Source organism: Carettochelys insculpta, chromosome 5 (genome assembly GCF_033958435.1).
Source record: "Carettochelys insculpta isolate YL-2023 chromosome 5, ASM3395843v1, whole genome shotgun sequence".
Classification (NCBI taxonomy): Eukaryota; Metazoa; Chordata; order Testudines; family Carettochelyidae; genus Carettochelys; species Carettochelys insculpta.
In genome coordinates, this window is record NC_134141.1 from 21031360 (window position 1) to 21058562 (window position 27203).

At 44.9% G+C, this 27203-nt stretch overlaps 1 protein-coding gene across 1 annotated transcript in view; it reads left to right on the forward strand.

Annotated features, from left to right (window-relative positions):
- LOC142013404 (guanine nucleotide-binding protein G(q) subunit alpha) overlaps positions 1-27203 on the forward strand; it is a 204610-nt gene that overhangs the window by 36908 nt on the left and 140499 nt on the right. The window lies entirely within an intron of this gene.

Consider the following 27203-nt stretch of genomic DNA (forward strand, 5'->3'; position numbering starts at 1 on the left):
CCACAACTTAGTTCTTTTATTCTATTCTTTTCCCAATAAAAAGCAGAGACTTTTTTTTTCTGAACAATCTAATTATAACAATTTTATTAAAATCTTGTTCTCTAGTAACATTATCCTTGACCTAATTTTTTAAACTAGTAGAGGGCAGGTTGTAAATGTGTATATCTGAAGTATCTGACACCATGAGGAGATATAAAGAAATAAATGCACTTCAGTGCGAAATCATCAACTCCTGGCATGTTTTATTGCTAATCATGTTAGCCATGTTGTTCACATTGCCAAAATTAGACTTATGCTCCTTCTTTCCTGAGAATATGGTAGTGTGCGTGTGTTGTATTCCCAAGCCACTTAGAAGATTAGTATATTGGCTGGTGTCCATTAATTTTCCAGTAGAACTTGGTTGGATCCTTTGATTCTGGACCTAGGGTAGCTGTTTGGTTCTGTTTGTTTTTCCCTTTGCTGGTGGGGTCGGTCAGGCTGGTTGGCCGACCCCTCTAGCTGAGTTGGTCAGCTAGAACCGTCTTCATGTATTACCCCAGACGCCTGTTAAAACTTCAGAGTTTAAAATGCCAAGGGGATAACAAAACAAATAGCGAGTGACTCTCATGGGAAATGGCAGTTAAAAAGCATTCTCAGGTTAAGGACAATCTGCCTTAGGCTGCAGGAAATATGCCACAATATCTGGAACTGTGTTTCCCTGTGGGCGGATTTCTAATGGTGTTGCCCTTGGAACCAGTGCAGGTTTGCTTATGTGTCCAAATATGTGTGAGAAAGATAAAACTGTAAGTACCATTACACATTTAGGGCCCTGTTGACCACTGAAAATTCAATCCTTGTGTGACGGTGTTGCTTTAAGGAAAGCAAAAACACATTATCAGTCTGTTCTCCTCACCTCCCACCCTTCCGTCTTATACTGTCACAAGCCTGTTTAAGTCTCTTGGTTGAACTCAGTGATTGGGGCTGCACCTATTTATTATGGGGAAGATTATAATTTGTTAGGTCTACTTACAGCCATGGGCTTGTGCCCTTGCAGGATTGTTGTAGCTATGTCGATCCCATTAAATAAAAGCTATTCCCTCACCCAGCTTTTTTTCCTCTAGCATTGTTGCTTGTCATACCTGCTTAACCTCCAGTGAAAATTTGCACAGACTCTTTTCCTAAGGGAGAGCTGAATTACATGTGTCTCCAAGAAGTGAATTATAGCAAACATCCTGCATGAACCAATTATCCATGAAGGAAGGGGCCTCACCTTGGCAGAATCAGGTAGTTTAAAGTCAGTGAAACCAGGAGACTGTGGTCCCTAATGATTCTCAGGATTGGTGATAGGGAAGCCATAACTTCTGTCTCCTTGGTGTTCCCATAAGCCCCCTTTTTCACTTCCCTTGTGGCTAGGAAGCTCTGAGTAGCTAGTTTCCTTTCCTCTTGATTTTCTTAGGGAGCAGGGGATATTTTTAAGGTCTGTCTTAGTGTTTAGGAGACATTGAGTCTGTGGGAGGGATTTCCTAGCCAGCCTAGAAATAGTTCACCTTTAACAGTGAACCCAACATTATGAAGTTGAGCCAAATCATCCCGAGTCTGGCGAGAAGGCATATGGGAGCACACAGACAAGCCTTAAGTGGAGGTGAAATGAGCAACCTGGTGATCAGGCTAAACTGGATACTTGGGCAAGAAATGTTGTTTGTCTTGCTTGAGCGCTGGTTCGGTTTACTTGACAAATGGAAAAACTAACATGTAGATGAGACCTTTAAAAGACACCAGTGTAGAAGGAAGGACAGTGGAGTGTGAAAAAGGGATCAAGTGTGAGACTTTATATTTCTTGTGTGCTTTAAAGGCTATGTTATGTCACTGATGATTTTGAAGCAGAATTCTACCTTGACACCAATGAGAATATGGTTTAAAACTCATGTCTTTTCATGGTCTTTAAGAATTCTTTTATTGAAAATCGTTATGTAGTTGGCTGAAAAAAATCATTTTGTTTTTGAGTCTAATCCTGCAGTTAGTACACAGGCAGAATTTCACAGAAGTCAATAGAAGTTTACTTGCATAGACTGTGTGTGTGAGAGAGAGAGAGATTAGAATAAAGTAATGTAAAGTAATTTGGCCATCAAAGTGTTTCTGTTCTGAGATTTGACAGGCACACACATCTTACCCAAGGTGAGTTAAAAATGCCTATTGGCTGTGTAGTGAGGGAGCTTTTGAACCTTGTGTCTAGACATGATGGAGGAATCAGAATGGTTCAAGTACTGCTACTTTAATAGAGCACTAAGGAGAGATCAGCCCAGGCTAATTATTTTTAGGGTGCAGGGAGGAGAGGTTCTCAGAGACCAAGGGGCTTCACATGCCCAAGTGGGTAGCACACATGAAAGTAGGAGTAATACAAGAAGAGCAGATTTACTTGTATCAGTAGGGGTGTGTGTGTGTGTATTAAACCAATATGTGTGTCCACACTGGGGAGAGCAGGGGGTGTGCACCAATTTAACTTTTAGTTGGAGATAAATATCAGAGCTCTAGACAAAAATAAGATAGATACAAAATCTGTGTGTGCATGAGGCTTCAGTAATAGGAAAAATTTGCGGTTGGTGATTAGGTTTACCAAAAACCTTTTACATTCAATTTAATCATGTTGATATTGGTACAGTTGTCTGAGTAGACAAGTTGATATTGTGTAACAGAACAATTTGTGTCTAAGCAATTGGAAAAAGAGAGTAGTTGAAATGTTAAGATCTGAACTATGGCATCAGATAGATTGGTTGTCTGAATGACTTTTTTCTAGCCAGGACCAAGTTAATAAAATTTAAATTTCATGTGTTTGTTCAGACAAAAAAAAAAGGTGATTATAAATTCCTTATCTTATTAATACCAAAGGTTTGTAATGTTTGGAAGCTGTTCAATTTGAACTTGTTTTCCAGCAGCAAAAATGTCGTTCAATAACAAAGTGCTTCTCAGTTCCTGATTTGCCTTGGGCTTTGCTGTAGTTCCATGTTTCTATGTGGGCTAGAAGCGAGGTCAGATGTGGTGAGAAATCCATGTATCTTTCACTCCAGGTTCTACAAAGTTGTGCTGTGCAGCTGGGCGTAGTGTGCAGCTCTGTAACTTCTAGCTCTGTAATTTGGAAGGGTTAGTTGGTCAGTTTGTAGTCTAGTCCAGAGTAAGGCACTGCCCTGGAGCAGCCCAGCAGAGAAACAGGCTTGTGGAGTCGTCACCTGCCCACTGCCCTGGCAGGAAGTAATCTGTGAGGGCTCTTAAATCTGTTCTTGTAGTGTCCGTTTCCCAACGTGTTTGCATAACTAGGCTGCTCAGCACTAAGGTGAAAGTAAGGTGGCATGCCCCAGGAAGAGCTGGCTGGGGAGAGCCACTGCAGGAGAGCTGGGGGTGTGTTCCCAGCTAGTCCCCTGGGCGTCTCCTGCAGGCTGCTAAACTAAGCAGGAGGCAGGTGGAAGTGGCTGGCTGAGGGCATGCCCCGCACTGGTCTGGGACTGCCTGGGCCCCTATCTTAGGGCACCATGAAGGGAGGCCAGGAGGAGAAAGGTTCCAGTCCTGGCCAGGGGAGGGAGGAAGACACACAGGATTCCTGCGTTCCTCTCCCTCCTGGCTGGTGCAGAGAGGAGGGAGAAGTGAGTGACCTACACTGTGAGCTTTCTTCTCACTCCCTGACAGTGATGGAAGGGAAACAGCAAGCAACAAGCAGTGTCAGTAGGAAGGGTGAGGGGCTGGGGACTTCAGCCCCTCTGGCTTCCCTAAAAGACTGCCCTTGTACTCATGCACTCCTCAAACCCCTGCCCTGAGGCCCCCCCAACTCCCTAACCTGATTTCTGCACCCTTAGCCCCTTGCATCCCGATTCCTCCAACCCACCACACACACACCCAGTGCCCTGCCTTGAGCCCTTCTCACTTTTCAACCCTGACTTCTGCACTGCGCCACATACCTCCACCTCCTGCCCTAACTCTTGCACCTGCCCCACCCCACCCCTGTGCCTTGAGGCCCCCCGCACTTAAATGTCTTACAGGTACTATCCTATTGCACCTCTCACCTCACCCCACCCCACAGCCCTCTGCCCTGGGGGTGGGGGATGGGAGGGCAATACAATAGTATCTGTAAGAAACTTTAAGTTGCTTTTGGGCCTGCTCAGCACACGGTGTTAGAGAGAAGAGGAGCAGGGTTTAAGACTCTAGTACAGGGGTCTCAAACTCATAGCTCGTGGGCCATCCACAGCCAGAGGGGTTTTGAACTGTGGCCTGGGAGGCCCTGTGGTTTGGGGTTGGGATGGGGGGGATGTCTGTCCCCGTCCCCAAGCCCTGGCACTTCCCACTGCTCCCCTGTCCTCTCCTGCCATTAATCCCATTTTCCCAGGAATGCAGCCTTGGAGATATTCAGTGAGTGTAGTTGCTCCACTTCTGTGTGACTGCAGTGACTGCTGGGGCCCTGCCATGGCCCACCTCCCGCCCGTAATTCTCTAGGCCAGACAGAGTGGTGTCAGGAAAGGGCAGGGCTTGGGGATGGATCCACTCCCACTCCCCCTGGACTCCTGGCCAAATTGGAAACATGCTCCTGTTGTAGATGGCCCAAAGGCTGAGAGTTTGAGACTCCAGCTTTCTACTCTATCCTACTCATATATCTATAAGGGTGACCCACAGTGGCTCTGTGGCACTTACTGTCTCCACATACTGTCTTCCATGCTCAAGAAGCAGCAGCCCGGTGCACTGACACAAGAGATTAAGGTGTCTGTTTTATGCCCCCTCAACTACCTTGCTCTTGTATGCAGGACAGTTTGATAAATGGTTAGTAGAGGTGTGAGTAAGTAGGGATCTGTTAGAAGAAACACAGTGTTCTGAATTTGTCTTTCCTTCTAGAACCAAAGCTGAACCAAAGTTGTAGGGGTTTTTCATTCTAATGTTGCATAAATAAGTACAAGATATGCGAGAGTTGGCATCATCGTTCAGCATGTATGGATGTCCTTTTAAAGAAAAAGTTTAAAACCAAAGTGTGTGTGTGTTCAGTTTCTGTAAGTTTTAAGTAATTTTTTTAAGAAGAAATGCTTTGCTAACACTCTGGAATATCCAGGATAAGCACAGAATTAAGGTGAATATCTTTTATGGGAGTGATGCCCAACCAAAGGGGGGAAAACATAAGTCGCAGAGGTCATGTGGTATTTTGTCTTTTTACATAAGATGGAGTACAGTGGTATTGAGTACCCAGGTTGCTGCTTCGCATAGTTATCCCCCCATGTTTATTTAACATAATATTTTATATATATGTAAAAATAAATAAAATCCTAGGGTTGGAAGAAACCTCACTGTATTTCAAAAGTATATACAGTAGGGTCTCAACATTTGTGAGGGTTCTGTGTTCAGAACCGTCGCGAATGTTGAGTTTTGTGAATGGGTGGGGGGAGTGGCTCAGAGCTCTCCGGGAAGGAGCAGCATGGGCACTCCCCGCCCGGGGCCCCAGGAAAGAGGCAGCGTCCACCAGCATTCTGGCCCCAACGCCCCGGGGAACCCACAGCAGTCGCCGGTGCTCCCGGCCCTGGAGCCCTGGGGAAGCAAGGCCACTTGCACATATTTGAATTTGCAAATGTGGCACTCATGAATGTTGAGATTCTACTGTAGCATTGTTAAAAATACCGATTTAAAAAATACCTTACAGTATTTAAAAGTGCTATATATAAGTTACAAAGTTTTATAAGAGTCAGTTCATAAAAGCACAACACAAAAATTGTAAAGGTTGTAGTTGTGTGGTTTATTATGGTTTTTTTTTTTTTTTTTTGGTACCTTTTGATTTGCTTTTGTAAATCACAATTAGATGTTTGACACTAAACAATTTAAAATTGTATTATTCTAGACCCTTCTTTTCAGGTGACTGAAATCTCATTCAGTCAAAGGCCTTACAAATAGAAAAAACTTGACTCTGTTTTTAACCCTTTGTGACTCACCTTTGTGGTACTTCTTGCTGGTCACTTGGGGAATTAGGTCACTTCTGCTTCCAGAGCACTCTCTTCCTGTTAATGGCTCCACCACCTTGTGTCAGGACCCATGTCCCTTATGTCATGGTTCTGCCCCTTGTTAGTGTACTCGCACTCTGAGGTTCTCCCTCCCAAGGAACCCAAGGTTTCCCCCCTCCCTCTGTGCCCCATATCCACCTGGCCTCTGTGACCCAATGGCAATTGTCATCTAGCCCCTGCATCAAGGAGCAAATTGCAGTCTGAAATGGCCACTCCTCATTGGCAAGGGAGTACAGACTAGAACCCTTCAGGCTCCTGTCATTGCTCCTCAGCCTGGGAATTACTCACTTCAGATCTTCCCTGGCTTGCCTTACTATTCCCCAGTATGGCTGTCCAAGGAACCTCCTTAGCAGGCACCTCAATCCTCTTGCTCTAGAGCTGGAGCAAGAGTGAGCTTTTCTTGCTCAGAAGTCCTTCTGATAGTGCCTCGCTGGCCCATGATTGGATGTTTCATGCCTCCCACTAATTGGCTCCTGGGACTGCCCACTCCTATAGCTTTTTCTAACCCTTTTCATTCCATTGTGGGCCAACCACCCTGTCACACTGTTATATTACTTTCATGCAAGCACACACACAAACACAGATGCATGAGGTTGCTAAGTCAAACGCTCCAAAGTTAGAAAATGCCAATATGAAGTGTGTGCAATCCCAGAGTCCTGGTCTGGGTTAAGTCTGCTCATTGGCTTTGTGGCTTTCTTTTGAACACTAGGAACCACAAGGAGCATGCTCCATGTTGCTTTGGGAGTGGGATATGAACTAGATAAACTCATGGGTGATAGGTCCATCAATACTGATTAGCCAGGATGGGTAGGAGAGGTGTGTTCCTAGCCTCTGTTTGCCAGAGGCTAGAAATGAGTGATGGGTGGATTACCTTTTCTGGTCACTTCCTCTGGGGCATCTGGCATTGGCCTCTATTGGAAGACAGGATACAAGGCCTTTGGTCTGACCCCAGTATAGCTGTTTTTATATAGCCTTCAGGACTAAGAACTCTGAAGGGATGGATCCTTCAAAAATTTTAGCTATTAAACTCCAGCAAGTCTCTCCTGAACATGTGTGAACTGTGACACCCCCCCGCCCCCGCCCCAAATACTTCCCTCCTGGCCAAATTTCAGCTGTTTTTCAGGAGGATAGCAAAAGGCACATCCCTAACATAAATGCCATCACTGAGTCAAATTTCAGGTCTCTGCTCCAAAGCATGTGAGCACTAGAGCTTTTCAGAGCAAAGATCACTGGTGTTTTTCCAACACTGAAAAACAGTGTATTTTTCTCTAGCCTCATTCTCAGAAATGTCTAAACTGTTTTGGTTGAAATTTTCAAAATAAATTAAAAAATAATGATCTAGCTGGATGAGCACCTGACATGGATGATTTCAGCCTGAACAGTTAATGTCTGGCAAATTTATAAGCAAGTGAAAACAGTATTGCAATGCATAGTGTCAGGCAACCTGCATAATAGGAAATGTCGTCATCCCTATCTATAATAGTTGACATTTCTTAAGACAGTTTTACAAAACTTTACTTTGTAAAGGAGTAATGGCATCTTATTCCTTCACTGTACAAATGCAAGATACCTGTTGAGGTTTTAAATAATAAAGCTATATGCTGTATGTCTTGTATTGACCAAATACAGGTTGAACCCCTCTAGTCTGGCATTGTCAGGAACTGACTGGTGCCGAACCAGAGAATCTGCAAAACCATGGGAGGTCAGTATGTTTAGCAGCATTACCAACCCTTCCACTGCTTACTGGACTCTTAGAAGACATGAAGGGGTAAATTAGAACTAAATAAGAGCACAGAACATTGAGAGCCAGGACTGGTGGCCGTAAACAAGCTTTAGGGATCCATGGGAAACTCGGACAGACCCAAGGGAAGTGGACATCTAACTAAAATCATGCTGGATTATAGATATTTCCAGATGAGAGCATTGGACTATAGAGGTTCACCCTATAGTGGTGATTTGTAGCGTGGTTGAAATGGAATATATCAGAAATTGCTAGGAATAGTATAGAATGCTTCTGCCTCCCTGTTCCTGATCCCTCTAAGTAACCAAAAATAAGGTTCCATTGGAATGTTAAACCACAAACGTCCTCAGTCTGAAACATACACGTACTCGTCCGAAACATACACTTTTGTTGTTGATGTTATCCATCCATTCTATAGCTTTCCGTTATAACCTAAAGAAGTATCAGCTTACTAAAACATGGAAGTACTTATTTTAAATGCATAAGTAGTGTTTATATTATGCACAATATGTAATCTGCTTAAAGATTTTACAGATAACATTACATCATGTTTATCTCCCACCTTAGTCATCTCATGATTAATTTTTTAAGTATTTTTAAAATTTCTGTTTATATGAATAAACTACATATCAACCTGTTTGTAAATGTATTTGGTTTGGCATCATTTGTTGAAACATTATTCTAAATCTTTTGACTGGTTAGGGTTTCTTAATGATTCAAATCAGTATACCAAACACAGAAAGCTCAAGGTCCAAATGTAATGCCATGTATGACTTTACTTATCTGAAATTACATTCTTAGTGAGAGTTATTTCTTCCTCCGCCTCACCAATTTAAGTAACTCCCATCGACTTTAATGAGTTAATAAAATTAATGAGAGTTCACAGATATATTCATGGCTGATCCTGCAGTATTTTAAAGTAGGTAAAATTCCCATTGAAGTTAATGGCGGTTTCACTTGCATAGGGTATACAGAACCTGACTGGTGAATAAACCCATAGGAATATCTGATCCAACATGCAGCTCCCACTAATGTCGGTAATTATGTGAGCAAATCAAGGGCAGTACATGGCTCAAGAGTAAATTAAGAGTTTCAACATGTCCCTTTTTATCTGCAGACATGGATGGATTGTTCTTGTTGGGGGAAAAAGTTAGTAGCAAATTAAGCATGTTTCTCTGTAATTTCTGTGGTGTCTTACATAATTATTAATTACTGTTAATTAATACAGTACCAGCAGTGTACATAGTGTTTTGTAGACAAATTTAAATGATAGATCTCAGATTACAGTTTAAATTAGCCTTAAAATCAACAAGGGAAAATACACAAAGGGCTGGGAGGAGAAGATATCAATCTCCCTATCTGCCTAGGTTTTTATACCATGCTCTGTCACCATGGTGATAACCAAACACCTCTGGGAACAAGGATCACACAGTAAAAGATTTATGCCTGTGCGTTTACTTAACTGGGTCTGCTGTCTTAAGGCAGTATTTTGCTTTTAAATGTGTGTGGACAAACCCAGTTGGAGCTAGTCATAAGAAGTTTGTGTATAGGTTTTCAAATATAATATTGACTGTCTGAACCTTTAGTCTGTGATTGAGGCAGAGAAAGGGTCATCTGAATGTGTATATTTTGTGTGGTTAATACCAAGTCTTGAAAAATGATCTAGACGCTTGCTATTTAGAGGCAGAAAAGGGGAAGACAGATGTGTAGTAGTGAGGAAAAAGAAGAGCACATTGAAAGGATCTGCCCCAGTACCTCCTGACTGCTCTGAGGGGAAGAGAAAGAGGTCTCTGCTAATCTACTGTTATCCCCAGCTTTGATTTTTTTTAATGTCATGTCACTAGCCAGAATGCCCACCTCTGCTGCTTGTAGCTCTCCCAAGAATTACCAACATGAAATAGGCATGAGTTGCAACAGTTTTGCTGCTGCCAATAGAATTCTGAATAGCATAAAGGAAAACACTTCTTGAGAGGGAAACACCTGTTGCAGCATTCTCTTTTGTGAGAGTGACATTGTAGGTCAGCATGTTCTCACCCACTGTACACGTGTACTGGGTTTATCTTGGATTTTTATACCCTTTGAAAGCAAGGCCCAAACATACTGGGCCTAGGAAGTTCCAGGAATTCTCAGCTAGCTGAAGGAGCCTTTGCAAAGAGGTAAGAGAAGCAAGTGTCTGTATGGGGCGGGGAAGCCTCCTCACCCTTTTAGGACCTGGTCCCCAAAATTTAATCATAGGGTAGCAGCACTCTTTTAGAGCTCCAGGAGTTCTTGTGCCTGCTATGTGATGTTTCTAATGTCACAGTGCAGCCCTCACCAATGCTGGGCTGTGGCTATGTGCTTTAGAGTTTAGCCTTTAATTTAAGCCTTGATGACAGAAGGAGAGAGCTGGAGTAGTGAAAATGAGCTGTTAATTGTTTGAAGAGAAATTGTCCTTGTCTTTGTAGCTTTAGAATAACTATAATAAAACATTTTCTCTTCTTTCTTTTTAGAATTAAGGTGTGGGAAAGAAAGACACTGATTTTTTCCCCCTCTGCCCCACTTAGTTTAGTAATGGATTGTGCATGGATACAGGACCACCAACAGCAATTCCGGGCCCCATGGCAGAACAGGTAGTGGGCCCCCAGGCATGTACAAGCCACCGAGGTAGTATGTCTGATGTTTGGGCAGTTCTGTGTCTGTGGTGGCTCCGCTGCAGGCTATGCAGGAGGTGGGAGAACAGGGTCAGGCTCTCGGAAGGAATTTGGCTGCAGGAGGGGCTGCAGGATTCTCTGGGACTTTGGGTGTTGGCTGTGGTCTGGGGCAGGGAGTGGAGTACAGGAGGGAGTTGCGGAGGAGGGTTGGCACTTACGGTAGTCGGCTCCCAAAAGTGAGCAGCATACCCTTTTGACATTGGCTTCTGAGGGTGGCAGGGCAGGGGGTTTCCACACACCACAATCTGTAGGCATCATCCTGCAGTTCCTGGGAAAGAGGAGCTGTAGAATTGGTGCTTAAAGCAGGGACAGCATGTAGAGACACCTCCTGCCACCCCCGGGGCCTCAGGGACATGCTGTTTGCTTTTAAGAGTCGTGCAAGAGTGGGCAGGCAGCCTGTCATAGCCCTGCTGTGCCTCCTGGGACAGCAGTGGCCAGGGCCCCTTTATATTGACTATCCCTGGATAATTGTCCCCCACCCACCCCAGTGCAGGTCTGAATGATTACATATCAATAGAGTGTGATTTTGATACCTTGGTGCAGATTTATATTTGGCTTGATGAGATTTTTTTTGTGAAAGGGCTTTGGAATTTCTCTGTCAACAAAAAACTTCTGTATTTGTTTGGGGAGATCCAGAATGCAAAGCTTGTAATGGAGTTCTTCGTTAACAACTGTCAGGTCAGTGTCCTCATTTAGGTATTTGTGTAGCAGTCGCCTTGTGCACCTTAATTGTGTCACAGACTCAATAAGTTGTGTTTAAGTTTTATTTCAGTGGATTTAGCAGTTACACTAGAAAGCTAAGATAAGTTTATCATCTGCTCAAACATAGCCAGATTAAGTGCTGTAAGAGGATTAACTCTGCTTCAGAAAGCATTTGCAAACTAACTCTCTATTCAGGGTATTTTTTTAAAAGAAAGAGAGAAAAATCAGCTGACATGCTTTGATATATAGATGTTCATGTGTATGTGTGTAACGTAGAGTGCGGTACAGTTTAATTCATAAGTATGTGTAATGAATGGTTTTTTGTAAATCCGATCTTATGCAGAAAAATATTCTGTGACTTTGATGTCCATTCTGTTTTTTTTTTTTATGAATACGTTTGTGTTGGTTACATGAACATTTTAAAATCATTCAACCTTATATTTTGGAAACAGTTCACAAAAAACTGATTTTTGAGTTTTCAAGTCACTTGAACACCTCGAACGAATGAACACCTATCTGTATTTATATTTTTTTGCATTGCATGCTGTATTCATACACTCCTGTGAGCTGTTTCGATGGAAGGAATCTTGGCATATTTTCCAGAGTGTGTTTCTGTGATGAGCTGTTCCGATGGAAAGTGATCTTTTGTCATCTTTCATAATTTATTGATAGTCTTCTTGGAGATGTGTTTATAAATTGTTAAACAATACAAAGGAGGTAAACAGACTCTTCTGACCTGTAAGGAAATGACATGCTTTTTACTCCAACACAGAAAACTGAATTTGAAAACATGGATTGGAATAAGGTACATATTTTAAATAAGTGTATTTGTATTTGTGAATTTACCTAAAGGATTCCAACAGTACTAGTGTGGGACCCGTGCCCCGGCTTACACACCTCCTTTCTCCTTGCCTCTGTCTTAAGGTTAGAGCTTCACTTTGTAGGTCCTCTCTCCTACTTTTTCAATAGACATACAAAACAAAGATGACGTTTTGACATGGAACTTGAAGTCAGGAGACCTGGGTTCTGTTTCTGACTGTTGTACAGTCTTCTAGTTGACATTGTGCAAGTCACCTAATCGTTCTGTGTTTTAGGCCTTGTTTGTACTTAAATTTTAGGTTGATGTAGGTCTGGTGTTTGGGAGAAATCCACATCCCAGTGCGCATAGCTTTCACAACCATAGCTATCTGACCTGATTGCAGAATGACACAGCTAGGTTGTCTGTAGCATGGTACTGTCACTCGAGGAGGGGTTGTTCCTACAGCTTTGGAAAATTCCTTCCGTTGCTGTAAGCTGTGTCTACACTACGAGTTATGTCAGCATAATTATGGTGCCAAAGCTGTGCCTCTGTAGTTTCTGCAGTGTACACATGGCTTTGGTTTCCCCATTTGTATTATTGGGATAATAACATATCTTGAACTCACCTGGGTCTTGTGAGGATTAATTTATTAATGCTAATAAAGCCCTTCAGTCGTCTCAGAGGGAAGATACTATAGATATGTGAATTACTATTTATAATATGTAATTATCTGTGTAGCACACACTTTAGCTCAGTGATGGACAACCCAGGCCTAGTGAGTGGCCCTTCTTCACCTCAAGGGTCTGCAAGATTGTCATAACCAAGATGGTCTGCTGGAATATGCTAGTTTTGCAAATTGCAGTTGCATATCTTGAACATGTGCCAATTAAACCGTAGCAGTGCTTTGAATAGAGGCAGGAAGTGTACGCAGCTCATGCTGTTGCTGTTGCTTGTAGTCAACATGCACCACACTTCACATGCCCTTGCTTTTCACGTGTCACTTTAGTAATACGCTGGTAGGAAAAAACCTGTGTGGAATCGGGGAACCCTGCACATGGGCAACAGTAAACACAGTGTCTCGTGGGCCACACGTGGAAACCTGATGGGCCACAGGTTGCCAATCACTGCTCTTGCTTGAGGTATGTACCCTTGTCAAATACTTAATCCTGCTTCCAGGCAGAACACTGCTATTTGAGACCTTATATTAAAATTTATATGGACAAAATCAAAATGGTGGGACTCAGACAACAGCTTCTGACTCTCTTGACCAGAGCATAAAATGGTACCCTGGATCCTTTCGTCTGTACATAATTTGTAAATGTGACCTTTAAGAATACCGTTTGAGAAGTAGAAGAAAGTTATTGTATCAAACAGTATAAATCATTCTTCCAAAGGTATTCTTGATATCTGCTTGAACCTTTTACATCTCACGATAATCTTCCTTCTGCTAAGCACCACTAAATGAGTTGATAAATTATTACAGTGCACTTTGAACAGCCTGCCTCTAATCCTAGAAACCTGGGGCAGGTGTGAGAGAGAGAGAGTGTTTGTATTCTGCCACTGGGAGGAAAAAACAGGATATGCTTGTCTTTTATTCTTTATCTGGATTTTTACAAGCTGAGAGGCTATGAAAGTGTTCTTCTGGCTTAAAGATATCCTTAAAACTCCCCTATAATTCCAAACACGTAATTTTCATTGCATCCACAGCTTTTTCCTTGTACAAAGTTACTGGATCTCTTTTGTGCTTTCAGGCTTCTCTGTACTTTAATTAGGCAGCAGTTCACACCTGTGTTTTTCTTAGTGAATTATTGGATCTACAGTTATTGGATCTAATCTACAATCTATAGCCATTTTGCAGGTAGAAAATCATATGGTACTTTCACACCATATTGAGTCTGTGTGAGACACTGGAAGCCACACACTCACCTTCTTATCCTTCCCTTTGAGAACAGTGTTTCTTCTCATGACTGGCTTGACAACACACCACACTGTTGCAGTTTTTCAGTTCATAATCAGCTTCTCTGAGTGGTGCCTGACCATTTAATTAGAGTAATACCATAATATACATTCTGGAGTGGCCTTTTCTCAAGATAATCTCTCTTTCATCATTTTCTACTTATAAAGCCTTATCCAACAAAATGGTGACATTTTTGTTGGAAATTAGGTGAAAGTGAAGAAACGTGAACAGGTTGTGGGTCATGGTTTAACTGACCAAGATGTTTTTAATATGATTTGTTTAGAACATTATTTGCTCTCTGAGAAATGGATAATATTCAGTATGATTTCACTTTAAAAGTGGTTTAAATCAGAACACACAAGACCTTATTCTTCCTTTTAATTTCAACTACTGTATACTGTCATGAGCAACAAGGTTTAGACACAGCAACAGGGAAGCTATGCGGGTGTGGCAGTAAACAGTACACGTTCTCTTCCTAACCAGGCTCCCTAGTCTCAGTAGGTGTTGCTGGAGGAAAGTGCACATCTGGTGATGTGTTTTCCTGCCTACATACTTCTGTTTTGTGTAAGGATGAATGGGGAAGGGCCGGTGTCCTGTCCTCTCCTGCAGTTGCAAGCTGGTAGTGAAGGATATACCTGCATTGACCCATATCCTGCAAAGACTAAAGTACATGCTTATTTTTTTGCATTGTGCATACAGTTCTGTTGAAATTACTGGGTTTACTCAGTGTTTACAGTTAAACATACACATACATCTTTGGAGAATTGGGGCCTTGATCTAATGACTATTCCCCATTCACTGCAAAATATTCAAATCCCTTCCAAGGTATCCTTGACCGGGGGAAGTCTTTTCAGTGGCATATTTGATACTCAGTTTGATGGTGTAAAGTATGGGCCAGATCAAATGAGAAACAGTCACATATAAAAAAAAAAAAAATCCAACGCATCAGTGAAGGGCAGACATATAGATAGTGGTAGTTTTTTAAAGTGCTTGTACACAAATGCTAGAAGTCTGTCTAATAAGATGGGTGAACTAGAGTACCTCATATCAAAGGGGGCAATTGACATAATAGGCATCACAGAAACCTGGTGTGGAATGAGGACAATCAGTGGGACACAATCATACCGGGATATAAAATATATCAGAAAGACAGAATGGGTCGTGTGGGTGGTGGAGTGGTACTATATGTAAAAGATAATATAGACTCGAAGTAAAAATCCTAAATGAATCAAATTGTTCCATAGAATCATTATGGATAGCAATTCCTTCCTCTAATAGGACTATGGCACTAGGAGTATATTATCGACCACCTAACCAGGACAGTGATAGTGAAGCAAGAGATGTTAAGGGAGATTAGAGAGGCTATCAAAATAAAAAATTCAGTAGTAATAGGGGATTTCAGTTATCCCCATATTGACTGGGTACATGTCACCTCAGGACGGGATTCAGAGATAAAATTTCTCGATGCCTTAAATGACTGCTTCTTGGAGCAGCTGGTACAGGAACCCACAAGGGGAGAGTCAATTCTCGATCTAGTACTGACTGGAACACAGGATCTGGTCCAAGAAGTAACTATTACAGGACCACTTGGAAATAGTGACCAAAATATAATAACGTTCAATATTCCTGTGTTGGGAAGAACAGCGCAGCAGTCCAACACTCTGGCATTTAATTTCAAAAAGGGGAATTATGCAAAAATGAGGAGGTTAGGTAGACATAAATTAAAAGGTAGAGTAACTAAAGTAAAATCCTTGCAGGCTGCATGGAAACTTTTCAAGGACACCATATTAGAGGCCCAACTTAAATGTATACCGCAAATTAAAAAACACAGTAAGAGACCTAAAAAAGAGCCACCGTGGCTTAACAACCATGTAAAAGAGGCGGTGAGAGATAAAAAGGCATCCTTTGAAAAGTGGAAGTCAAATCCTAGTGAGGAAAATAGAAAGGAACATAAGCACTGCCAAATTAAGTGTAAAAATGTAATAAGAAAAGCCAAAAAAGATTTTGAGGAACAGTTAGCCATAAATTCAAAAAACAATAGTAGAATGTTTTTTAAGTACATTAGAAGCAGGAAGCTTGCTAAAAAAGCAGTGGGACCCCTGGACGATAGAGATATAAAAGGAGCAATCAAGGAAGATAATGCCATTGCAGAGAAACTAAATGATTTCTTTGCTTCAGTCTTCACGGCTGAGGATGTTACAGAGGTTCCCAAATCTGAGCCGTCCTTTGTAGGTGACAAATCTGAGGAACTGTCCCAGACTGAAGTGTCAGTAGAAGAGGTTTTGGAACTAATTGATAAGCTAAACAGTAACAAGTCTCCAGGACCAGATGGCATTCACCCAAGGGATCTGAAAGAACTCAAATGTGAAATTGCAGAGCTATTAATGGTGGTTTGTAACCTATCCTTTAAATCAGCTTTGGTACCCAATGACTGGAAGACAGCTAATATAATGCCAATATTTAAAAAGGGCTCTAGAGGAGATCCTGGCAATTACAGACCGGTAAGTGTAACGTCAGTACCGGGCAAATTAGTAGAAACAATAGTAAAGAATAAAATTGTCAGACACGTAGAAGAACATGATTTGTTGGGCAAAAGTCAGCATGGTTTCTGTAGAGGGAAGTCGTGTCTTACTAATCTATTAGAGTTCTTTGAAGGGGTTAACAAACATGCAGACAGGGGGGATCCAGTGGACATAATATACTTAGATTTCCAGAAAGCCTTTGACAAGTTCCCTCACCAAAGCCTCTTATGTAAATTACGTGGTCATGGGATAGGAGGAAAGATCCTTTCATGGATTGGAAACTGGTTAAAAGACAGGAAACAAAGGGTTGGAATAAATGGTAAATTTTCACAATGGAGGGGGGTAACTAGTGGTGTTCCCCAAGGGTCAGTCTTGGGACCAATCCTGTTCAACTTGTTCATCAATGATCTAGAGAAAAGGGTAAGCAGTGAGGTGGCAAAGTTTGCAGATGATACCAAGCTGTTCAGGATAGTCAAAACCAAAGTAGATTGTGAAGAACTTCAAAAAGATCTCAGCAAACTGAGTGATTGGGCAGCAAAATGGCAAAAGAAATTTAATGTGGGTAAGTGTAAGGTAATGCACATTGGGAAAAATAACCCCAGTTATACATACAATGTGATGGGGGCAAATTTAGATACAACAGATCAGGAAAGGGATCTTGGAATTATAGCGGATAGTTCTCTGACAACATCCACGCAGTGTGCAGCAGCAGTCAGTAAAGCAAATAGGATATTAGGAATGATTAAAAAAGGGATAGAAAATAAGGTGAAGAATATCGTATTTCCCCTATATAAAACTATGGTATGCCCACACCTTGAGTACTGCGTGCAGATGTGGTCTCACGTCAAAAAAGATATACTGGCATTAGAAAAAGTTCAGAAAAGGGCAACTAAAATGATTAAGGGTTTGGAAAGGGTCCCATATGAGGAGAGGCTAGAGAGACTGGGACTTTTCAGTCTAGAAAAGAGGAGATTGAGGGGCGATATGACAGGTATATAAAATCATGAATGGTGTGGAGAAAGTGAATATTGAAAAGTTATTTACTTGTTCCCATAATATAAGAACTAGAGGACACCAAATGAAATTAATGGGTAGTAGGTTCAAAAGTAATAAAAGGAAAAATTTTTCTTCACACAGCACACAGTCAACCTGTGGAACTCCTTGCCGGAGGAGGCTGTGAAGGCCAGCACCCTAACAGAGTTTAAAATAGAGCTTGATAAATTTTTGGAGGTTAGGTCCATAAATGGCTATTAGCCAAGGGTAAAGTATGGTGCCCCTAGCCTTTAGTCAAAGGCTGGAAACAGATGGCAGGAGACAAATCGCTTGATCATTGTCTTCGGTTCCCCTCCTCTGGGGCACCTGGCACTGGCCACTGTCGGCAGACAGGATATTGGGCTGGATGGACCTTTGGTCTGACCCAGTATGGCCATTCTTATGTTCTTATGTGTGTGTGTCAGCATGTGTGCCACTTATTCTTTAAGAGGCGAGATTCTGCTACCCTTTTACAGGTTGAATAGTGTCATGTTCTGGAAATAGTCCTACTGAAGTCAATTCAGCTGCTCTGGAAGTAAGTACTGCTGATTGTCAGAGTGATGAGCGTTGGCTCCAAATTCATCATAACTTTCAAATTAGGTTTTCGTACTATAATGATAGTTTCAAATTGATGTTGAAGAGAAGAGTGTTAAAGATCATTCAGAACTGAAAAGGCCTATGCATACTTTTTTTTTTTTAGTCCCTTTTTTTTTTTTTCATCCTGTCAGATTCTGTAAGCATATTAAACATTCTGTTGCTTACCTGCAACATCGCGTATCCAAGTTTAGTGACTCAAGTACCGGGGTTAGCACTTACTCCTGCATTATATTCACCCAAGTACCACTCCCAGAACTGAATGTTTTGTAAGAGTGGGTTCTGAGTTGGTTTCTCCCATAATATTCAGATGATCAGTGTTCTATTATAACTTTTAAAATATCTTTCATTAAAATTTTTCCAATACACAACATGTTCCCCCAAATTCCTAATCTCATCAAAGAGGACTTTCTCTTAAAACAGCATAACTACACAGTTCAGTAGATATAATGGAACATGAATAGTATTTACCACTCATTTAAAGCTTTATTTTTGTCCATACATGTTTACAGTCCTTCCTGTTACAATAGTTCTGGGTGTATGGAAATTTTCTTAAATATGAAAACAGGATAAGAATCTATAGTAGAAAACTTTTTTCAACAGAACCACCTCAGTGCAAATCACCTTGTAAAACACAACAGTATCTCAGCTGGCAACTTCTGCCCTTCCCCTCAATAAGGGCGTGATTCAAACCTCATTGAAGTTCATGGAAAGATTCCTGTTTTTCATTGAAGTTTTGGATTGGGCCCGAAAAGACCAGGAAAATGGAAGAGCCTTGTGGCATGTGCTGAAGATCAGCACACACTGTCCTCTTCTTTCATCAGTCCTGTTCATTCACACCCCATTCAGTTGATGGCATATGGCATGGTAAGACAGAGGTAGCATTTCACAGAGGCAGATCCCAAGACATTAGAGCTTTTTTTTTTCATGTCAAAAATAGCCCCTTTAAACTTCGGAAACTACCGGGAAATCAGTGCAGATTTTTGAGCGCTGGTGCAATGTCTTCTCTTTGTGAAGTACTGCATAATAAGTGAAATACCACATTCTGTGCAAGATGGAATGGTCTTGAGGTATAGCCATACGTGTAAGCTGCATTTTGCTAGTTTAATCTTGTATTGGAAATAGTGAGCACACCTCTAGACAGAGAGAGACCCACTTCTGAGCGGACAGTACAAAATCTTACCATGCATAGATGGAAGAAACCAATCTTTGTCACCCCTGCTTGCCCGCACATCCACTTGGATCCCACCATCTGGCAGAACATCTAAATTGCAGGAAGGAAGAGTAAAGACCATCCATTGTTAGGGGACAATGGTGTGTCCAATATAGGAATTAGCAAAGCCTCCAGGTCATGAAAGTTCAGGGCCGAGTCGTGTGTGCCACTTGGCAGGACAGCGAGAAACTAGTTTGTCTGATTTCATTCTGGAGGGTGTGGCTTTCAAACCATGAAGAAAGAAAGGCTACTCACCGTAGTAATGGTGGTTCTTCGAGATGTGTCCCCGTGGGTGCTCCACATTAGGTGTCGGGCTCGCCCGGCACCGCAGATCGGATCTTTCCAGCAGTTTCTGCCGGACCGCACATGCGCCGGTGCGCACCGCTCCCTTGTGCACTCCTGGCCACGTGCGCAATCCGGTCCCCGCCAGTTCCTTGACCAACCGCCTCGGATGCTCCTGCAAAACACTAAACAGAGATCCGAAGCGGGGAGGATGGGCGGGTAGTGGAGCACCCACAGGGACACATCTCGAAGAACCACCGTTACTACGGTGAGTAACCTGTCTTTCTTCTTCGAGTGTCCCCGTGGGTGCTCCACATTAGGTGACTACCCAGCAGTAACCCAAGACAGGAGGTGGGTAATCGGATTATGTGCAGCTTGTCCCCAGGAGGACCGCTGTTGAGAGACGGGTATCCTCTTGCAATACCCTGTGAAGGGCGTAATGTTTGGAGAAGGTGTCATAGGATGACCAGGTCGCCGCTCTGCAAATGTCTTTTAGCGCAATGCCCTTGAAAAAGGCTGTTGATGCCGCCACCGCCCTAGTGGAATGAGCCCTGGGCGTGGCCAGTAAAGGAGTCTTTTTGAGTTCGTAGCACATTTTTATGCAGGATACGATGTGCTTCGAGATTCTCTGCGAAGAGAGACGTTCTTTCGATTTGGGAGTGAGAGAGACTAGGAGTCTATCCGTTTTCTGGAAGGACTTGGTCCTGTCTATATAGAAGGCTAGCGCCCTCCTCACGTCCAGGAGGTGTAGGCGCGCCTCTTTGTTAGAGTTATGAGGCTTTGGGTAAAACGAGGGTAAAACAATAGGTTCGTTAATATGAAACTCAGAAGAAACTTTAGGAAAAAAGGCTGGATGCAGCCATATGGTTACCGCCTCCTTGGAAAAAACAGTGCAGGGTGGTGTTGCCATGACTGCCGCAAGCTCGCTCACCCTGTGAGCTGATGTGATTGCGAGAAGAGAGGTCGTCTTTATCGTAAGGAGGCGGAGGGAAACCGTGGCCAAAGGCTCGAACGGTGGTCCCGTTAGCGCATTAAGCACCAGGTCCAAGTTCCATGAAGGTGGAAGCAGTTTCCGAGGGGGGTATAGGTTTACCAACCCTTTGAGGAACCTGGTAACCATGGGATGGGCGAACACCGTGTGCCCTTCCTCTTCGTGTCTGAACGCCAAAATGGCGGCAAGGTGGACCTTTAACGAGGATAGTGAGAGTCCTCCTCTCTTGAGGTCCAGTAAATACTTTAATATTACAGGTACAGGCACCGAAAGGGGGGCTAGCTGTTTGGTAGAACACCATGCCGTAAAGCGAGTCCATTTCTGCTTGTAGGTCTTCCTGGTGGAAGTCCTCCTGCTACTTTCTAGGACTTGTTGCACTTCCTCCGTACATGTGCTCTGTAGGGAGCTGAGCCATGGATTAACCACGCTTGTAGTCGCAGGCCTTGGGGATGCGGATGCACTATGGACCCCTGGGCTTGCGTGAGCAGATCCGGCGCCACCGGAAGGGGCATCGGTGGACGGTCCGACATGCGCAGGAGTAGGTGGAACCATTGCTGTTGATCCCACGTTGGGACTATCAGGATCATTTGGGCTCCTTCCCTCCTGGCTTTCTGCAAGACTTTGTGGATCAGCACTGTGGGAGGAAAAGCGTAAAGCAGGGGGCCCCTCCAGGAGATCGCGAATGCGTCCCCCAGGGACCCCCGTCCCAGTCCTGCCCTGGAGCAGAATCGTGGGCACTTCTTGTTGTGTTGAGTGGCAAACAGGTCTATCTGGGGAAAACCCCATGCGTAAAAAATCGGTCGTAGCAGATCGGGACGGATCTGCCACTCATGCGTGAGTGCAAAACGCCTGCTCAGCTGGTCTGCCTTCACATTGTGAGCGCCTGGTAAGTACGAGGCTTTCAAGGTTATATTGTTGGCAATGCAACAGTTCCACAACCGGACTGCTTCCGCACATAAGGCACGGGACGGAGCTCCTCCTCGCCGATTTATATAAAACATGGTGGAGGTATTGTCTGTACTGATCCCGACGACTTTCCCTTGTATATGGTCTCGAAAGTGTCTGCAGGCGTTGAACACTGCTCTGAGCTCCAGTATATTTATGTGCAGTGACTGCTCCGTGGAGGACCACAGCCCTTGCGTCACCTCTTCGCCCATGTGTGCGCCCCACCCTATGAGGGAGGCATCTGTAGTAAGAAAAACCGATATTTGTGGTTGGTCGAAGGGTACCCCTGTTAGCGTGTTCTTGGGGTTTACCCACCATTGCAGGGATTTGCGCACCTCTGTTGTGGGCGACACCACCCTGTGAACAGTGTGTGCTGCTGGTTTGTATACGCTCGCCAGCCAGTGCTGCATGCTGCGCATGTGTAACCTGGCGTTCTGTACTACGAACGTCGCTGCTGCCATGTGGCCCAGCAGCTGTAAGCACGTCAGAACTGGCACCGTAGGGCTGAAGGTGATGACTTGCACGAGGGAGCCGATGGCCCGAAAGCGTGTCTCTGGTAGATACACTCTCGCTGTAATAGAATTTATGCGTGCCTCTGTGAACTCTATGTCCTGTGTGGGGTCTATCTTTGATTTTGCCAGATTGATAACCAGGCCGAGCGAAGAGAACGTGCCTGCTGTGACGCGTATCATGCGTAGTACCACCTCCTTTGAGGCCCCTTTGAGTAGGCAGTCATCCAGATACGGGAATATAAATACCCCCTGTCTGTGCAGGTAGGCTGACACCACTGCCAAGGGCTTGGTGAAGACTCTGGGGGCCGAGGAGAGGCCAAACGGTAGGACCTTGTATTGAAAATGTTCTTTGCCTACCATGAACCGGAGGAGTTGTCGGTGAGCCGGATGGATAGTTATGTGAAAATACGCGTCTTGTAAGTCGAGGGCTGCGAACCAGTCTCCATCGTCTAGTGCCGTAAGGATGGAGGCGATTGTGATCATCCGAAAGCGTTGCTTGCACAGGTACCGGTTGAAACCTCGAAGATCTAAGATGGGCCTCCAGCCTCCTGTCTTTTTCTCCGTGAGGAAGTACCTCGAGTAGAACCCTTTTCCTTGCAGTTGCTCCGGCACTCTTTCCACTGCCCCTATGAGCATGAGATGGTCTACCTCCTGCTTGAGCCTCGCTACGTGGGAGGCCTCCTGGAGGTGGGGCCTGGGTGGAGGTCGTGGCGGTGGGAGCGACTGGAAGGGGATGGCGTACTCCGTGGCTATGATCTCCAGCACCCATTTGTCTGTGGTGATCCTTTGCCACTGGTCGTAGAATGGTCGGAGGTGATGGTGAAATAACCGCTTCGGATGACCTTGTGCGATGGTAGTGATGGTGCAGCCCTGGATCTGTGTGTCAAACTTGTGGCCTTTGGCCCTGCCCCGAGGACGCACGGCTCTGTTGGGAATGTCGCCTGGGAGTTCTGTACTGCTGGTGCTGTTGATGTCGCCCTTGCTCGTAACCCCTGTGGTACTGGGGACGCTGTTGCTGGTACTGGTACCGTCTTTGTTGAGGGTAGTACTTTTTCTTTCTGTATGGAGGGGTGTAAATCCCCAGGGTCCTAAGTGTGGCTCTTGAATCTTTACTGGAATGAAGGACCGAGTCAGTTGATTCAGCAAACAGCTTCTGCGAGTCGAAGGGAAGATGGACGATCTTTGCCTGCAGATCCCTCGGTATACCCGAAGTCTGGAGCCAGGACTCCCTTTGCATCACCACTGCCGTAGCTGTGGAGCGTGCTTCTGTGTCCGCAACATCCAGGGCGATCTGAAGTCCCGTCCTCGAGGCCGCGTAGCCTTCTTGCACGAAGGCCTTGAGCACCGGTTTCTTGTCCTCTGGAAGCGAGTCCATGAGGGAGGTTAAACTAGTGTAGTTGTCGAAATTGTGGTTCGCTAGATGCGCTGCGTAATTTGCCATTCGCAACAGTAGAGTGGAGGCTGAGTAGACCTTTCTGCCGAACAGCTCTAGCTTCTTGGCATCTTTGTCTGTTCCCCCTGTCTTGAATTGAGATGTCTTTGATCTTTGTTGCGACGACTCTACCACCAAGGAATTTGGTTGTGGGTGGCTGAACAGGAACTCCATGCCCTTCGCCGGCACGAAGTATTTCTTGTCCGCTCTCTTGTGGACAGGCGGAATAGTCGCAGGGGTCTGCCATATCATAGTGGTGGACTCCAAGATTGCTTCGTCAAGCGGTATTGCTATTTTGGAGGAGGCCGGAGGTCTCAGATTTTTGAGGAGCTTATGGTGTTTCTCTTGCACCTCTGCTGTCTGGATGCCTTGCGTGAAGGCCACCCTTTTAAACAGCTCTTAAAACTGTTTGAGATCGTCCGGAGGATGGACGTCCCCTGGGGCCTTAGCCTCGTCCGGGGAGAAGAGCGAGGAACCACTAGGATACGCATCTCTGGACCCTTCCGGTTCCTCTTGGTGATGGTACATCCGCTTGTTGGAAGCTTGCAAGGGAAAATCTTGGGGTTCCATAACCAGTTCCCCCTGAGATACTTGAGTCTCTGTCCCTGTTCGCGATTGCCCTCGGGGATACGGGACCGTCTGTGGGGATCTTTCCCTGGTAGACTGCCGGTGGTGTCTATGCCCCGCGTGATAGGGATGACCATGGCAGCATGGGCACTGTTCTTGGGAAGGTGACCTGGACCACTCCCTTGGTGCATACCCCCTGCGTCTGGGGGAGCGAGATCGTCAAGAGACCTGGGACACTGGAGAGAGCGATTGGTGATAGTACTCCAGCGGCTCAAACACCAAGAAGGGTGAAGGTGGTCCCAGCCAGGGCGAGGCTGGTTGTAAAAATGGAGACGGGGGCTCCGGGTAGGCTAGGGGGGACCCCTGCCTTTGAGTTGGAGTCTACAGCATGAACGGAGGGCTGAGAGAAAGCAACTCTGCAGCCCTGTCTGGAGAGGGGCTGCGGTGCCTTGTTTTCTGTGCAGCTTCCCCCTCCCTTGAGGGGGTGGCTCCGCCCCCTGACGTGCAGGGGATCTCGGCCCCATCTGCACCGCGCTCGGCATGCTCAAGGGCGGTGCTGCGCGGGCGGTGTCCTCCGGTGCCTGCAGGTTGCGTGCCTGTGCGCTCTGCACCGCCGGTTCCCCGGGGGGTCGGTGCCGCTGCCTGCGGTGCCGCCAGTACCGGCGCTTGTTTAGTCGCCGCCCTGCCTGCGGTGCGGGGCGGTTGTTTGATCATCAGAGGCTGAGCCACCTCCACATGGCTCTCCGTGCTGCCGCCGATCAGGTGTTGCTGCGGTTGGGGGCTGTGTGCTCCTCCCGTCCCGCTTGCTGTTGCTGCCGGCAGGGATCGGGTTGGGCAGACTTTCCTCTGTTTTTGCGCTGATGGGGTGAGGGAGGCAGCTTTCCTTTTATGGGCCCCAGAGGGTCCCTCCTGCTGTGGCCGCTCCGGCACGTCTGGCTGGAGGGCCTTGTCGAATAGCAGCATTTTAAGCCGCATCTCCCTGTCCTTCCTTGCTCTGGCTGTTAATTTTGCACAGAAGGAGCATTTCTGCGTGACATGGGACTCCCCAAGGCACGTTATACAGTGACTGTGCCCATCAGACGCTGGCATTGCCTCTCGGCAAGACTCACATTTCTTGAATCCTGAAGAGGACATTGTTGGTGAGTCTTTTGGTTGTTAATGGGGTACTTAGCACCTTCTCTGTGCTGTTTTCCCTCTCTTGGATAGCCTGCCGTGGCAGGAGGGCTAATGGCCCTAGGGTCCTGGCCTCCGGTGCTCCGCTTGTTACTAGGACCAGACTGAATTCTGTCCTGCTTGTTGTTTTGTTTTTTTTTTTTTTTTGAAAATAACAACTGGCTAACTCAACAATAGACTAAGAACTTTAAAGAAAACAACTAAAAACCATTGAATACGCTAACTTGGCCGTAGCCTAGTCGGATTCCGTCTGCAGCCGATGGCGGTTAAGAGGAACTGGCGGGGACCGGATCGCGCACGTGGCCAGGAGCGCGGAAGGGAGCGGCGCGCACCGGCGCATGCGTGGTCCGGCAGAAACTGCTTGGAAGATCCGATCTGCGGCGCCAGGCGAGCCCGACACCTAATGTAGAGCACCCACAGGGACACTCGAAGAAGAAGTAGCTCTGACCCTTTGTCCATTGTAGCCCTGAATACTGTGTAACCAGCTGAACTGGTGAAATCAGTGTCTAAAATTGCTGTGATGATCTGTGTTCCATGGGCAGAATACATTTTGTGATGTGCACCAAGGCATGCATGGATGTGCACCACCAACAGAAACACATGCTGCCGGCTGTTGGTGCTCTGCTAATGAGCTGGGCAGCACCTGCATGTCTCCTGGCTGGGTGCCCAAGCACTCATCTTACAGGGAACACTGGTGGTGATGGATTTCTGGACTAGTAGATGGATGAAGTCATTTACATAGGCCAGGTGTAGGAGAAATATGGCCAGCAGCACAGATCTGGCTCACCATCTCTTAAGATGTGGCCAGGCATGATTCTGGGCCCCAGTGGGACTCCCTGCCTGCTGCGTCAACCCGTCGCCCCTTCTCGAAGTGGCCAGCTGCAGGGACCATATGTGTCTCTGCACGTACCTGGAGGGAGGTGGTGCCACATGTTGCCCTTGCCCCCAGCACAGTCTTGTAGCTCCCCTTGTCTGGTTTCCAGCCAATGGGAGATCCTTGCTGCCCCACAAGCATGGCCTAGGTATGTGGATGGACTGCCCCCAAGGGGCATGCGGAGACATGGCCCCTTCACCAGCCACTTTTAGCTTTGTATTGGAAGGTAGGGAGTCCTCCCAAGGATCCCGCTGGGGTACTGGCCAGAAGCCACCTAGGGTAAGCACCTCTTGGCCAGGATCCCTCTAATTTTTTCCATCTATGGGCAGAATAAATTTTATTATGTGCACCAAGGCAAGTGCCAGTGCACTACCAATAGTAATCCATTGTGCCCGTCACCCAGTTAAAGCCCCCTCTAGGGGACAGTGCACACATAGCTCTACAAAGTTGGATAAGGTATAAACTCCTTAATTTTAGACTCTTCTGTGTATTTACAGATTTGAATACCTGTCTACTGTAACTTCCATTACATTACTTTGAAACTGTATGTCCCCTGAGGTAGTGTCCAGTTTGACATAGTGAAAATTGCTTTCATTGTGTTCAGTTTGCTGACAGTCTTTTTCCAGATGTATTGGTTTGTTCGCTATTCAAACTTTCAATATAGAAAAAAGAAAAGTGTCACCATGCACAACCAAGCAGAATAATAATATTGCAAATGTATGTATCCCTCTGCCTATCTGTATAATCAGTTTGAAGGAGGGTAATTTCTCTTTTAAGGTAGTTCTACCTTTATCAGAAGCACCAATAGCTTTGTTATTTTTAAAAATGCATTTAAGGCTTGATACAAAAGTTTTCTCAATGCGTTTGTGTCTTGCAGAATAGTTGAATAAGAATTAACAATGGTTAATGAACATGCAATTATAGGTTAAAAGAAATGGTGTCTGCCTGGCAGTATTGGCCTTAGGCAAACATTTGAAGTGCACCATAATGTATTTGATATATGCTACACATTTTGCAGAAAAGCTTTTAGGAATCTGGTAAAGTTTTAAAAAATTACTTTGGTATGATATTTTATTTTTCCCCACCTAGAAAGCCAAGTGTCTTAGTCACCAGGAATCCACTGCAGAAGCCAGAGAGAGAGAAATTGTAATTAGAATTCTTTAACAATTATCGCAAGT